This window comes from Andrographis paniculata, unplaced genomic scaffold (genome assembly GCF_009805555.1).
Source record: "Andrographis paniculata isolate CXL003 unplaced genomic scaffold, ASM980555v1 Contig30END, whole genome shotgun sequence".
Taxonomy (NCBI): Eukaryota; Viridiplantae; Streptophyta; class Magnoliopsida; order Lamiales; family Acanthaceae; genus Andrographis; species Andrographis paniculata.
The window spans coordinates 1,128,644-1,138,209 of NW_026137563.1; positions in this window are offsets into that span (position 1 = coordinate 1,128,644).

The following is a 9,566-nucleotide window of genomic DNA, read 5'->3' on the forward strand; positions in this document are numbered from 1 at the left end:
TGACATTTCTGTGACAATAAGTTATAGAATAATACTATGACATGTCCGTGACTTTATATAGCAACAGCAGCTGCAACAAAATTTCGTAAATATTTTATAATTGTGACATTTTCGTGACAATAAATTACAAAATAATACCATTACACCTCTGTGACTTTATATTAACGAAAGTTGTAACAATTCCGTGATTTTTATATTTTTGAAATTTTTTGAAAAAAAAAATTATAATATAATTTGTATTCAATGCAACCACACACGATTATTTTTTTTCGGAATTACTTCGTACCACAACCAATGACCTTATAGTTATTTTTTAATTTAATCTGAAAGTCGAAGGGTTTCGAACTAGTGACCTTATAGTTATTAAAGACTTACACGACCTGTAATGCCAACTTAGCTATCTACTATAAAGTATTACTTTTTGTTTGTTATTATATTTTAACTATATAAATATTATTGATTATAAATTTATCTTTTAAAAATATATACATATTTATATAATATATCATCATGAATTTTTTTAAAAAAATTGAATAGCTAGGAACGATATTGAATAAAGATATTGAAGATGATTTTATTATTTTGTTATTACTTTGAATAGCTACAAACAATAATAAGAAAAATTTATAGTTATTTTCGTTACTTATATTATGACATTTGATTTTAAAAAGTCACAAAAATTATACTACGACAATATCTGTAATAATTTAAAATGTTGAAAATATTTTGATTATTCTTGCCGCATCTTAAAATAGTCAAGAAAAAATTTCGTGACAATTTTTGTGACGAAATAATCAAAAGACACGGAGTAGAAATATCTTGGACATTTTCGTTACACAAGCCATTACTTTAAATAGTCACATAAAGTTGTTTGTAGTTTTTTCTGCAAATATTATTTACGAAATAGTCAAAACAAAAAGTTATGACATAAATTTGTCACGAAATTACTTTCCGTGACTTTTAATTGTCACAGATTAAAATTTGCGACAAATTTCCGCAATTATCAACCTTTTTTCTAGTAATGGTACTACCTACCTAACATAATAAATATCCTTTCAACTTACAATATACTACACAAAAATGTTATTACTTTTATATTATATCATACTCATAGAGGTATTTTTGTCTTTTTTACTACAAAAATCTACTTTCAAAAACCAAATGTCACCCTTCCAATGAGACGGAGGGAGTAATAATATTCAATAATAAAAATAAAAATAATATTCAATAATAATCTCAGCATTCCTTGTCACACTTTACACCAATTTCATTTACTTTTCATTCTTGACTATGTCCCTCTATGTATATAGAAATATTTTTCATGCATACTTTAAATGTATTAAATTTGGTTCATTTGGCACAGTGCTTGTCAATATAATTTTAGGGTTATCGTATAAAGGCAATAAACTTATAAGTCAATTAAAAAGGCAAATAATAGTAACAAACTCAAATTAATAAATTAGTTACAAGAAAAGCAAAAAGGAATTTTTAAATTAATTAACTAACTAATTAAATAATTCATACACACTTTAAATTAAGATTATTATTAGTATTATATATAGGTCATGGTTTAGGGTTTTATAGAGTGGGATTGGACATACGCACACATGCTCTCGTATTCAGAACCCTACAAATATAATACTGTAGTTTTTTTTTTTTTTCTTTTTATTTATATAACTTTATCGTACAAATAAATTATAGTATTACTCCCTCCATCCCAGTCTGCTACACTGTAGACACGGTATTTTAGAAATAGTGTAATTAGTAGATAATTAAAAATATATTAGTGAAAATAATTATCTTATAATATAAATAATTATAAATTAAGATTAAGATAACTAATTAATTTAATTAAAATTAAAAAAAAAAAAAATTAAAATGAGATTAAAGTGTGTAATCATTTTTCAAAAAAATAAAATGACATAGTATGTGGAACGGACAGAAACGACAACGTGGACATAGTATCTGGGACGAAGGGAGTATTATTTAAATAAATATTTAAGAATATTAAATTAATATTATTAGCCATGCCGCAACGTGTCTGCGCCGTTGGCCATTATTCCCTTTCCAAGAGTGCAAATTGTGTTTAATTATTTAATTCATTATTATGACAAAAAAAAAAAAAAAAAAGGTTTTTTTGGTTTTATGTCACAAGTTGCAACCCAATTTATTATGGGAGATGAAATTTCACCCCTAAGTCACACTTGTACTAAATTCGATATTTTTATCAAATTATTTTTGGGGATATAATAATTAATAGTATTAGTGTTCTGGGGTTGGAAATTTTTTTAATATAGTAGAATAAAATATTTGTTATACTATTTTGTCAAATAAAAATATCTTTAATTTAATATTTTTATATAAAAAAATAGGAGTATTATTTATAAACAATAACAACAGAAATAACTATAGAAATCTCATGTTAATTAAATTAAATGTTGAGTAGTAATGATGTCTTGTCTCGTTCATATTTCTGACACACACTTCTTTGATTTGTCTCTTTTCAAAATTATTTTAACTACTCGCTCCGTCCTATGTAATACGGATGTATTACCGTAGACGCAGGAATTTAGATAAAATATAATTAGTAAGTAATTACGAAATATTTAGTAAAAATAATTATAAATTAAGATTAAGATAAGTAAATAGTTTAATTAAAATTTTAAAAATTATAAAATTTAAAATGCGATTAAAGTGTATAATTATATTTCCAAAATAGAAAAGACAAGTTATATGGAACGAACAAAAATAGAAAATATGAACAAATTATGTGGAATTGGGGAGTATTATAATGTATATTATAGTATATATATCCCCCAATAAATTGTTTGTAGGTCTCCCGTTGATTTTTATTTATTTATTTATTTATTCCCACAATTACATATCTCTAATTTGGACCTAAACATGGAACAACTAATACTATCACAATTTAATGAACAATATTCATTATTAACTCAGCCAAATAAAAAATAAATAACACGTGTTTGATAATTAGACGATAACTTTTAATTGTTAGGTGTTAGTTGATTCAATTAGCTGATTTGACTAGTTGATTCAATTAGCAAATTATATTAAAGTGTTTGGTAAAATAACTGTTTGACATTAGCTATTTATACATAAATAACTATTAAGGAATTGATATGTTATTTTTTAAAAATATTTAATTTTGTTCATTTTTTTAAAATTTATGATAATTTTTGCTATTAATTATTGAAAATTATAAAAATATTATAAAATATTTTTTTTTGTTTTTATTAATTAAATTTGAGAAAATTATTTATACTAAAAAATGATAATTTTTTATTGAAATTATGTAAAATATAAAATAATAAATCTTTCGTTAATATTTTTATTACGTTAATTATTGGTTTAATATATAAATAAATAAATAACTTTAGTTTTTTCTAGTTAATTTAATTTTTAAAATTTATATATTTTACAAATAAAATAATTTATACGCAATAATTATTAATAGTAATTATTTTAAATTTACAAAAATAAAAATATAATTTAATAAATTAAATATATTAAAAATAATTAATAAATACTGCTATGAAAATATATTTATATGTATAAAATAAATAATTAAGTTTTAAGGGTAAATAAAGAATAATCAAAATTAAAATAAAAAATTCTTTCAAAATGTTGGGTAGATGAACTTTTCAGAAATTAGCTTTTTGGTCTAAAAATTTCTTTCAAAAAGCTAATTTATCAAATACCTAAATTAGTTTTTTGACTGATCAAACAGTTAAAAGCTATTGAATAAGCTAAAAAGCTCTTTAAAAAAATTGTTTCTCAAACACACAATCAATCACACATGGGAGCCTCCAAATTTTTATTATGTTTCAAATCAAACCGTACAAATTTATACCCTTTTTTTTTTTTTTTTTTACTTTAATAATACAAAGAAAAATTTATATAAATATATAAAGAAAGAAGGAATATTTCTGATCCACTTTATTTTAAAAATAATAATAATAATAATAATAATAATAATAATAATAATAATAAAAATTGTTATTATATGAAAATCAATCATTAAATTAAAATAAACAAAAAGACAGACATTCACGCCCTTTCTAATTTCTATTTATATATAAATCGGCGTGGATAAAAGTGCGAGGAATGATGACAGATGATGACGCTTTTACATATTTCATGTCTCATGATGCTATTTTACTACATGCCTTGTAATTCCTACTTACTTACACTGTCACACCTACACTTCAAATTAAATTTATTATGAACCAAAATTTCTAAATAAATTTTATTTATTTTTTATTGTATTATTTTAAATAATAATGATAACAATAATTTTTTTTTATTTCGACGTACAACTGAAATGTGAAACGAAAGAGTAAATTCCCAAAAGTACAACTCCACTATTTAAATAATAATAATAATAATAATAATAATAGTCAGTAATAAAATTGAAGAGTGGGCCCACGGCGACACTGGCCCATCATTAATCCCACTTCCATTACATCACTCTTATTTTTGTTTTTTCCGTTTTGTGTATTTACGCCTCCTTTAAATCTGAACCGTCGGATCAATTTTTTGGATTTATTCAAAAAAAACAGTGCAATATTTCTGCAAACTTCACCAAACATTATTGATTTACCATTTTGCCCCTCGACTTTGGTGGAACGGAGCTTTTACTTCACAGGTAGAACAGATTGTATTTAATAATTCAAATTGAATTTATTTTATTGTTATTATTATTACAAATAGGATAGATATTTAAATTTAGTGTAACAACTCACAATAAATGCTTTGTAGTATTATTTACAGAGAAGTGTGAAGTGGGGGGTTGGTGTACGTTCCAACAAAGCTTTTAATGAAATAAATAAATAAATAAATGCACCAAACATTTCAGTTTGTTTATTTATTTTTAAAAAATAAGGTGAATAAACATATATTTATAAATTACTATTTTTATATTTTAAAACATTTTCAGATTGTTTAATATTAAAAATATTAATTTATTTTATTAATAAATATTTCCTTCGTCCATTTACAATATTTATATTTATTTTTAGTGCAGTGCTTAGGAAATAATAGTATTTTAATTATAGTGAGTAGTTAAAAATAGTGTAATGACATTTTTGCTTTTATTTTTTTTGTGTAAAAGTAATGATGTGATGTAAAGTAAGGGTATTTGTGAAAAAAATGTAAGGTATTTAATGCAATGTTAACTTTGTAATTGGATGTTCTAAAATAAAAATATGTAAACATTGTAAGTGAACGGAGGAGGGAGTATTATTTAAGGATTTTTAAAAAAAAAAAAGTTCAAGCTTGTTTAGTGAATAACTTTTTTATTTTACAAATTTATCAATATCTTTTAAATTTTACCAAACTATAAAATGTTGACACATTAGTTGAGAAAAATCACATAAATCAAGAAGAATAAAATAGTTGGCATATTAATATTGGCTTTTGAATGTAATAATGGGGAAATTAGTGAGTTTTGGTTGTTGAAACTGTAAATAATTATTAAATTGATGGAATGGAGGATTGTCACACTGCCTAAATGACCCATAAAAATTAGTGGGGTGGGTATAAGTTTCTAGTTGAAGTAACCAAACTTGTTTTTACTTATGAAACTTATTTTTATTTTGGAACTTTCACTAAAATGAGGCCATAAAAGATTTTAGAAGTTACATAAATAAATAAATAGATTTATCCACTAAGGTGTTGGGAGTCGTCAATATTTAGTTTGTAGTGGTTATCGAAAAGATTGCTTCAAAAATTGATACCCCCATGCCACATGGCTTAGCCCCACTTAAAATAGACTTCAAACCACATTAAAATAAGTTAAAATTCTGCCCTTTGAAGTGCCGGCTGCGGATTTCTGTTGTCAAAAATAAAAAATAAAAAAATATGTGAGTCGAATCTTGTCTATCACACAGTATTTGCTTAGTGTAATATTTAGTTTACAAGTTGTGTTAGGTTCAGCTAAAGATTTACTCAAAATATTTTTGAAAAATAGTAGATACGAATTTCTACATAATTAAAAAAAAAAAAAAAAAAAACTATTACGTTGTTTTCAAATAATTTGATAGTATGAGAGGGAATTCGTGCTTTTAGTTACATTAAACCAAATATTTATGTTCATTCAATTTGCTATTACTTTTAAAATAATATTTCTTATCTTTCATATCTATATATTTATTTGTTTTTTTTCATAGGATTTTAAAAATATTAGTATTATATTAGTATAAAATATAAATAAAGATAAAAAGACTAAATTAACCCTACTAGTATTGTATGATATAAAGGTAACGACATTTGAATTAAATAACATAGCTGGTTGATTGAATCTTTCAATATATATATATAAAAGGATAACTTTGTAGGCATTTTATAAAAAAATTGTGGTGCAGGTAGAATTCTGTTTATGATAAGAAAGCAACCATTATCTAGTTGAATATTGCTTGTTCAAAATTGGAAGTTTGGTTGTGCATATATTTTCATTATTTCTTTACAATAATATATATTGTTTCTTTTTTGTTTCACTGAAAAAAAAATCACATTATATATACAAAACCATTGATTTAAGTATTTTATTTAAACAGTATTTTAATGATACTCTTTTCGTACTATTTACTATGCCATTTTTTTTTTCTATCGGTTCTATTTATTTTGTATTTTTTTTTAAAAAAAAATAGATATTTTAAACTTATTTTAAATTTTTTAATTTAATTAAATTAATTAATTATCTTAATTTATAATTATTTTTATTAATATATTTTTAATTATTTACTAATTGTACGATTGTAACCTAAAAATTTTATTTATGCCGTTGACGTGAATGTACGAAGATGCTAGCTGTATTGCTATGGCCATTCAATTTATATCGTCCCTCTGTTCACATTAATTATATTATAATTATTTCAATATTTTATTATGGCGGCTATAGTGTTAATAAAAAAATGATATTCTTTGATTCTAGTTTATCTCTTCAATTACCTCTTACTTTATAGGCGAGTCGAAAACCTTATGAGGAGAGGAGATTACCGCCTCGAAAAGCACTGTTGGTGAGATTACTACATAAAATAGAGAGTATGCGTTAATATAACAGTTAATTTTAATGTGTGACGTATTCTTATAAATACATAGAGTAATATAAATAAATAACACATACTTTTATCATAAACAAAACAGATGCGTAATAAAAATATATTCTCTCCGTCCTAGATACTGTGTCTGCTACACGATATTTTAGGAGGGGTATAATTAGTAGATAATTAAAAATGTGTTAGTAAAAATAATTATTCTATAATATAAATAATTATAAATTAAGATTAAAATAACTAATTAGTTTAATTAAAATGAAAAATAAAATTAAAAAGTTTTAAATGAGATTAAAATGTATAATCATTTTTTTTAAAAAAGAAAGTGACATGGTATGTGAGACGGACAGAAACGGCAACGTGAACATGGTATCTGGGACAATCCCAGATGAAGTATATTTCATTCGTCTCACTTAATTTTTCAATTATTTTTATTTTCTTCTGTCCCACGTAATTTGTTCTTTTTTTTTGAAAATACAATTATACATTTTAATCATATTTAAAAATTTATATTTTTTAAATTTTAATTAAACTATTTAGTTATTTTAATTTTAATCTAAAATAATTTTTATTAGTTATTTTAATCCGACATGGAATGCCATATCTGACACTTCATATTCTTCTTCACGTTTCATTTGATTTAATTTTATTTTAAAATTAGATACATACGATCTCTTTCGTGAGAAAAATCTCTGTTAAGCACAAAAAATAATAATAATAGTAAGTGGCAGTAGGATTCTGGGTAGGGTCTGAATGAAAGCCAAAAGGTCTGGAGGTCGGGCAGAATAAAGGTCGGGAAAAGGAAGAAAGGTCGGGCGGAGTCTAAAAAAAAAGGTGTACCCAAGTCGGGTAAACCGTAGATCGGATGGAAGGCGAAGTCGGGCAGACGCGGAGGTCTGTCAAGAGGAAGGTCGGGCAGACGCGGAGGTCTGTCAAGAGGAAGGTCGGGCAAGGAAGAGGTACGGACAGACGCGGAGGTCTTCGGTCAAAGACGGAGGGCGGCTGATGCGGAGGTCGGCCAAGTGTCAAAGACGGAGGGCGGCTGATGCGGAGGTCGGCCAAGTGAGGTCGGGCGAAGAAGCAGGTCGGGCGAAGGACGAAGTCGGGCAAAAGAAATTTGGCAGTGGACAGGCAGGTCGGGTAAGAGGCAGGTCTGAGTTCTGTGACTGGTGGGAACGGTTGAAGGAAGTTGTAATACGTGTCAATAGAGGAGAAATTGGTGGTCGGTTGACAGCGGTTGCTGTAACCGACCAGACGGCGGTTCAAACCGTTTTCTTCAAAGGTTATTTAAGGATTCAGATTTATTCTGAAAAGGCATCTTCAATCAACTTCAACAAAGCAAAGTCAGATTTGGGGATCACCACTTTAAATTTCAGTCTTTTATTTTCCAGTTTATTTTCTGTACCATACAGTGTTTAGAGATTCATAATCTCAAGCACTAATTAATCAAGTTTAAGGATATTTTCTATATCTTTGAATTTTACTTTATTTTTGTTGAAAAATTACATCAACAATCTCAAAATGCATGTGCACTACAAAAATTATTATATACACATTTTAGCTATATTGTATAAAATGTATCTACAACATTCTACAAGATTCTCTACAATACTTTTGATTTTATTTTACTACTATCATCAATAACGCTTTAGACTTCAAAAAGCTTTTAAAACTCTTGTCTAACAAAGTTCAAGGTTAATATATTTTTATTTTGAGTAAATTATTTAATTTAAAATATATATTTTATAAATATAAATCAATCTAATTAACTATGTCATATATAATTAGTTATATCTAGTTCTCTTTAATAAATGTGTTTTTATCTTTATTTAAAATTTTTTATATTTTTTTGATAAAATTAATTTATATTAATTATAAATAAATAAATAATTTTATTTAATAATATTATACTCCCTCCGTCCCGCAATAAGGATTGCGTTTGTTTTTTGCACGTAGATTTTTGAATATTAGTATTATATTGGATTGTAGTTAAAAAGACAAAAATATCCCTATTAGTATGGTGTAATATAAAAGTAATGAGATTTGTGTAATATATTGTAAGTTGAAAGAATATTTATTACGTGAAGTAAGTAGTAAAATTACTAAATTAAGAAATGGTAACCTTGTTTTGGGACGGATAAAAATGAAAAATAGTAATATTTCAATGGGACGGAGGAAATATAACATTTTATTTTCTAAATTTTTTTATCTATATTATATATTTTTTGAGATATAACTTTTAAAATATTTAATTATATATATATTTAAAAAATATTATAATATATATTAATTTTTGTTTTTAATCTATCGTCGCTACTATTCATATAATAATAATAAAATAATATTTGACTCATTGTAGGTGATGTGGGATTGAATTTTTTACTGTGACTATAACTGAGAGGTTATAGGTTTTAAACTTATATGTCCAAGGTCACCTGTCATACATAGTTCGTCTAACTACCGCGAATTTTTATCTCATTAAAAAAAAAAATC